Source organism: Drosophila subpulchrella, chromosome 3L, assembly GCF_014743375.2.
Source record: "Drosophila subpulchrella strain 33 F10 #4 breed RU33 chromosome 3L, RU_Dsub_v1.1 Primary Assembly, whole genome shotgun sequence".
Lineage (NCBI taxonomy): Eukaryota > Metazoa > Arthropoda > Insecta > Diptera > Drosophilidae > Drosophila > Drosophila subpulchrella.
Genome location: NC_050612.1, coordinates 1 through 7,601, shown reverse-complemented (window position 1 = coordinate 7,601; position 7,601 = coordinate 1).

Sequence of the window (7,601 nt, the reverse complement as noted above, 5' to 3'; positions counted from 1 at the left end):
GAACCAATATTCCGAAAAGGCCGTTCAACCTCGGGTTGGCGAGATTCCATATCCAGTTTGCTTAGTAGTATTAGCCATGGTTCCCGCTGATCACAACAAAGTGCGCCTAGTCTGAACTCGTCCGCTTCATCGGCTAGCTTGCGCAAGCACGCCACTCCCGAAGCTAAAACGGTGTGTAACGCTAAAAAAAAAACATGCAATAAAATTTCTCGTTATTGATGGCTTTTTGTAGTACCGATGTACTAGTTTATCCCAAGCTTCAACATAATTCTCTTCGGTGACGGAAATGTAATTCACCTTTCAATCCAAATTAGACTTAAAGTAATGGAATTACTGGCAGCTGGTGAGGTTTTCGCGTCTGTCAACAGGTCTGAAAATTGAGGCCAATCTTCGCAGTTGTCATGAAAAGACTCAATCTTGATATTTTCGATCCTCAGGTCCAAGAATTTGCTTTGCGAAGCCACCAGCTGTGCTTGTGTGGTAGCCAATCGTTCAAGTGGGTCCCCAACGTTGGCGATTAGGGTAGACGAATGAGAGTTTGTCCGTTTTTCTCTCTGCGATGGCATCTGATAACAAAGTGTGCAATGCGTAGTACTTAGTTTCTTAGTTTAGTGAACGAAAATTTTACCATTTACCAATTCGCTAGAAAACTAAACGAACCCGAAACAATTCGGATCGATGGACCAAAATGCTTGCAAATAAGTAAAGATGTGGACTGTATTTAATCTTTTATCTTAGCTGGTATAATACTCCAAAGCTTCGGCGCTTAACCTCACGTGTAATTCAAAGTTTCAATGTGTGTGTGTCTTTTTGGGATGAGCAAGAGAGATACATAGTTAACTTTGCGATAAGGTCTACTTAACTATCGGTATATCGATACGAGGCTTTTATACCAGTTACTCGTAGAGTAAAAGGATATACTAGATTCGACGGAAAGTATGTAACAGGCAGAAGGAAGCGTTTCCGACCCCATAAAGTATATAGAATTTTGATCAGGATCACAAGCCGAGTCAGTCTAGCCATGTCCGTCTGTCCGTCTATCCGTCCGTCCGGATGAACGTTGAGATCTCGGAAACTATAGGAGGAAGGCTATGCTTCTTCTAACGCTTATATCTCTTTATCGTTATTTGATAATAGGGTCACCGGCGTGAGTAGCGCTACTCTTAAGGATTGTAATTTTTTATTGCCCCTTATTTTACAAGATTTTATTGAGATTGTGTCAAAGATCTTTTCGCTTGGTGCCACTTTGAGTTGGCTGATATTTAGTATACCGGCTTCTTTTTCAAGCCTTTGAAAGAACTGACCTAAGTCGAGAATTTCATTGGTGTACATATCGCTAACACCAATTCTTGCTATAACTTTTTTTCCATGCTTTAGTAAGCATAGTGAATCTGTTATTCGCAAGGTCACTACTTTTCCTACCTCGTCATTTACAATGACTTCTTATACGTTGGGCTTAGAAGCTTTATTTAGAGTTTGCCTAGGCAAATCTATTTTTTCTTTTCTGTTCCTGCGCAGGAATTTTCCTGTTTACTTTGATTTCTGGTAGTGACTCTCAGAATTTTATTATTCGTTTGAATATTTTTTAAGTCCGTTATAGTTATTCTTGAAAGCGCGTCGGCTATATGATTGTCTTTTCCCTTAAGATACTCCACAGTAAAATCATATTCTTCTAAGTCTAGTCTCATTCGTGTTAGTTTTGAGCTCGGGTTTGTCATTGAAAATAAGTAAGTCTGTTTTGACTGTCTTCCATAAATATATGGTCGAAAATAATTAATCGCCCAGTGGATAGCTGCTAACTCTTGTTTAGTTGTATTTTTTTGCTTTATCCTTTTGTAAATGATCTTGATGCATAGGCTACTGGTAGCTGGGTGCTATTGTAATCTTGAGTAAGAACAGCTCCACACGCTTGTTTGCTTGCATCTGTTGTTATACAAAATTCTTTATTAAAATCTGGATACTGCAGTAGTGTGGGCTTCATCTATTGAATTTTAAGCTATTCAAATGCTTTTTGCCATTTAAATTTAACATTCTTTTTACGTAATCTAGTTATGTGACGTGAGCAAGTTTGTAAGGCGATGCCGCGCTCTCTCTATAGCCCACACACCGCCCAAACCTGTGGCGCCCACAATTTGTATGCCAGATAAAAAATTTTAACTGAAATGTAATAGAAACGGTCAATACCCATCGATTGATCAAAAAAAAAAGATTGCCAACGCCCACTTTAACGCCCACAAGCCACCTACGCCTGTGGCGCCCACAGTTTTCAAGCTAGAAAAATTTTTAAGTGAAATTAGTCTCGTCCATACCTATCGATTGACCCAAAAAAAAGTTTGCCACGCCCACTTTAACGCCCATAACGCTTAAGTCTGTCTACCACCCACATAACCATATATTGAGATCGCGAGTAGGTGGCGCATTTCAATGCTTGTTGCTTGCATATCTCCATTTCCCTTTGTCCCTTTAGCTGAGTAACGGGTATCTGATAGTCGAGGTACTCGACTATAGCGTTCTTACTTGTTTCTATTCCTTAGCTGGAATTATCTAATAATAATATATCAACAAAATATTTACAACTAGTCCATTAATTCCAAAACACTGCCAAAAACACTATAAATTCAAGAGGCTTGCTAATATTTGCCCAACCTTTGTACTCAATACTATCTTACGAACAAATTACGCGACTTTTTATAAATAAATGTAAATGCATGGTCGTCACAATAAAATAAATATACTAAAAGTTTTGGAACTTTTAAAGTGACTTAACATGTGAGATTTAACGATTTCGTCTCCTTATCATACTCGTCACATTACCCCACACTGCCCTACTGGAAGTTAACACGAATGTTTATTTAGGTATTTCATTTTAATACATCAACCATTATTTACAGATTTCAAGTCGGCGCAGCGTTGAAAACTGCTTACGATAACGGTAGATTTCCCTCTCTTTCCTTTTTTTGTAATCTAGTGTTCTTTGCTTTTAATCGGCGCTCGCAGGGTTGAAATTCGGTGTTTCGTTATTATCTTTTCTTGCTAATTATCCTTAGAAAAGCAAAACAAAATAGAAAGCACGTAAAGGAGTAAGAAAAACGAAAGGAAGCTATCTTCGGCAAGTCGAAGTTTCTATACTCTGGCAGGCCCTTCCCGTGGGAGCATTGTATGTACAGACCTTTCCTAATTTTAGAAAACTAAAAACTAAATGCAGAAATCTTAAAATAATGTTCCAATTAATTTTACTACCGTATTTATTTTCCAAGTAATATAATTGTACTTAAAGATTTGAAATATTATAAGAATGATATTACCAAGAGTAGAAGTTAAAAAAAAACAATAAAATAAATATTATTTTTATACTCTTGCAGAGGGTATTATGATTTCGGACAACTATATCTTATAGATCCCATAGGAATACCCGAAAAAAAAATTTTTTTAAATTATATCTTTGGTGTTTTTATACCCGTTACCCGTAGAGTAAAAGGGTATACTAGATTCATCGGAAAGTATGTAACAGGCAGAAGGAAGCGTTTCCGACCCCATAAAGTATATATATTCTTGATCAGGATCACTAGCCGAGTCGATCTATGTCCGTATGAACGCTGAGATCTCGGAAACTATAAGAGCTACAATACTGGGATTAGGCTTGCAGATTCCTAAGATTTCTGCGCAGGAAAAGTTTGTTTCAGCAGAGTGCCACGCCCACTTTAACGCCCACAAAACGCCCAAAACTGTGGCTCCTACAGCTTTGATGCTAGAATAAAAATTTTAATGTATTGTATTGTTCTCATCACATACCTATCGATTGATAAAAAAACAAGTTTGCCACGCCCACAAACCGCCCACAAACTTCAAAAAATCGTAAATATGAACGTGGATATCTCGGAAACTATCAAGGATAGAGTATTGGGATCTCAGAGTTAGATTTCGTAGCCTTGTGCGCAGCGCAAGTTTGTTACGCAAATATGCCACGCCCACTCTAACGCCACATACCGCCCAAGCCTGTGGCGCCCACAATTTTCATGCTAGATACAAAATTTTAACTGAACTGTACTGGTCTCGTCAATACCTATCGATTGACCCAAAACAAAATTTTGCCACGCCCACTCTAACGCCCATAACGCTTAAATCTGTCTACCGCCGATAGGTGGCGCATTTCAATCTCGCTTTGCTGCTTGCATATCTCCATTTCCTTTTGGTCCCTTTAGCTGAGTAACGGGTATCTGATAGTCGAGGTACTCGACTATAGCGTTCTTCCTTGTTTTAAATATAGAAATGTCAATATCTTCTTATATTTTCTTATGTGGCAAGCCAGCCCTGCTGACGTATCTGCATGTTAGAAAGCTTTTGAGAATGTGATCACCTTTCTGCCTTCGAAAAAAGATATCGACCCAGAGCCAGAGCTGTATACAGGCTTTTTCGTAACACCAAAGTGCCGAAGCGAGCGAAAGGAAGCTGCTTGCTATAGTTTTCACTTCCCAACTGCTACAAGCAGCCGGAGTTCAGCCGGATGTTGCAGGATTAAAGAGGTATGATTTCGTGGATATATATAATATATGATGGACGTTGATGCACTACGAGCAGTACAAAAAAAGTGGCCCAACGACACCAAGCACGTGCTTGTTACGCGGGGGGGGCCCTTCTATCAATTTGGGCAAAAAAGCGAGTTCGCGAGGAAGATACAAAAAACAAATAGAGACGGGACACAAATGAAAATAAAAGTAGCAACTAAGAATGAAGCAAATGAGTTAAAATATTAGTTTTTAAAACCGGGATAGAAGTTGATGTGCAAATTAAATGGTAAAGATTGTTATAATTATTACATAGAACGCGAAAGGGCTCGTGCAGACAAAAATTTGATGTACATCGTGGCAAATTTAGGGGATAATAATTTCGTGTTAGTCTAGCAGGGGACACTGGAAGTTAGGCGGTTTACAAGTTCTACAGAATCAATATCACCTCTAATAAGATTTTGCATAAAAATAATACCAAGCATTGTTCTACGATTTACAAGTGTAGGTAAATTAAGCAATAGTAATCTACTCTGATAGGAAGGTAGCCTTACGTTTTGATCCCAGTTCAAACTACGAAGGGCAAAAAGAAGAAATTTTTTTTGTACCGACTCAATACGGTCAATGTGCACTTGATATTGTGGACTCCAAACCGAAGAACAATATTCCAAAATAGGACGAACAAGGGAGGTAAATAATAATTTGGTTGTATAAGGGTCATAAAATTCTTTTGACCAACGCTTTATAAACCCAAGAACACTCATGGCCTTGTTGACAGTGGACATTATGTGGCAGTCAAATTTAAGTTTTGGGTCCAGAAGAACGCTTAAGTCATTAACGGAATATATACGGTCGAGTGACGTATTTTGAAGAGAGTAACTTACAAAAGTAGGAGTACCCCTATAAAAAGTCATAACGTTGCATTTTAAGGCAGTTCAAATTTAAAAGGTTATACTCACACCATCCCTGAAAACAATCAATATCTGACTGTAAGTTGAAACCCGACGCTATATCGTTATATGATAAACAAAGCTTAACATCATCAGCATACATTAGTACACGAGAATGTTTTATGGTAGAGGGAAGATCGTTAATAAACAAAGTAAACAGCAAAGGACCCAAATGACTACCCTGAGGCACTCCAGATGTCACGTAGATCAATTTTGAAACAGCGTTCTTGAATATAACCCTCTGAGTCCTACCATTCAAATAACTTGAAATCCAAGTTAATAGTTTACATGGAAACCCAAGCTGATTTATTTGAATAATAGGAGAGAGTGGTTGACAGAGTCAAAGGCCTTACTAAAATCTGTATATATAACGTCGGTCTGCATTTTTTTCTTAAATCCATTTATTACAATAGATGACAATTCAAGAAGGTTGGTGGTGTCGATCTTCGCTTAACAAAACATGCTGACACTGTGATATTAGCGAGGAACATAAATGTTGCAAATGAGAAGTAATAATACGTTCAAATGCTTTAGGGAATTGCCCGACAATTTGAAATACCTCTATAATTCTGGGCATCCGCCTTCGCACCCTTTTTGTGAAGTGGAATGATAAAAGAGTCCTTCCAGATAGTAGGAAAACTGATGATGAAATAGACAAATTAAAAAGTTTAAGATCGGTTTACATATGGTTGACGCACAAAACTTAAGCACACACCCGGGGAGTCCATCTGGACCGGGAGAATAAGTTGGCGTTGTTGTTGCTAAGTCTCTTATGAGAGAACTTTCGGTATTTCAGGGGTAAAAATACAGTTTGCCCTATTTAAGGGATTAGGGTAGTTAGAATTTGACCAATTAACCGAACTATAAGTAGTTTGGAAAAACTCGGAAAATAAATCAGCAATTTCAGAATCCGTCAATGCCTCCATTGAGTTAAAACGTACAGAGATGAAGGCAATGCCGACGACTTACGCTTGGCATTAACAAAGTTATAAACTGCTTCGGATCATTTGAAAATTCGAATTTACATCGACTTAAATACATAGAATAGCAATGACTATTGAGAACATTAAAGTCCGATCGAGCCACCACATATTTCGAAAAATCAGATGGCTTTCCCGATTTTTTATACTTTTTATAGGTGTGTTTGTTTTAAGGTTTTTTAAGTCTTTGAAGCGCATTGATAAACCAAGGAGGCGTTTAGCTTTGAAGGAAGCCTATCAGGAACGCATTCATTAAAAAAAGTATTTAACACTATATAGAATAGTTCAGTGGCACTTTCAATATCCATACAATTGTACAAGTCTGTCCAATTATATTGAGAAATCATATCGTTAAGTTTTTTATAGTCACATTTTCGAAAACATCTCATTTTAGTTTGAGGAACTAAAGGAGAGAGGGTATCAACGCATGGGAGGCAGATTGTCAATTCCATTGTTGGATGATATCGGTCTTCAGGTACAACAAAGAAGCGTCAATTCTAGATACCGTGACTTCAGACGGGTCTGAAACAACACAAGGTCTAGTTGTCTATTTAATGAATTCCGTATAAAAGCTTACTTGCTGTAACGATAATTCTAAAAGACCATCTACAAAATCATGGACGGATAAGGGTATAGCGACAAGTGAGTCAGTAGGAGAAGACCAAAAGATATCAGGGAGATTAAAGTCACCCAAAAACATCAAAAGGTCTCTGTTAGAAGAAGGGATAGAACAGATTTTATGGCAGACAGATGGTGCGCATAAATTATTAAATCAGAGCCAGGTGGAATATAGGAACATGTAACAAAAATAGATATGGATTGCAAGGAAACTTTCACACTAACAAATTCAATTTCGTTATGGGTATCATAGTAATTTTTTTCAGATGTGAGGCTAGTGGTAACGGCAATCAGCACACCGCCTCTCCTACGTGAGGAGCGATCGGTCCTATAGGCATTAAAGTTATTTGACAGAACTTCAGAGTCAGATATCTCTGGTTTCAGCCAAGTTTCCGTAAAAGCCAAAATATCTGCAGTAAATGCAGAGGAGTCAGCATAAGGCTTGGGTAGCTTCATATTTAGTCCCCTAACATTTTGATAAGCCAAAAATAAACTTTTTTAGTTTTTTGGCGCAGTGTGAGGGTCTGTTATTTGTTCTCGGTTTATTG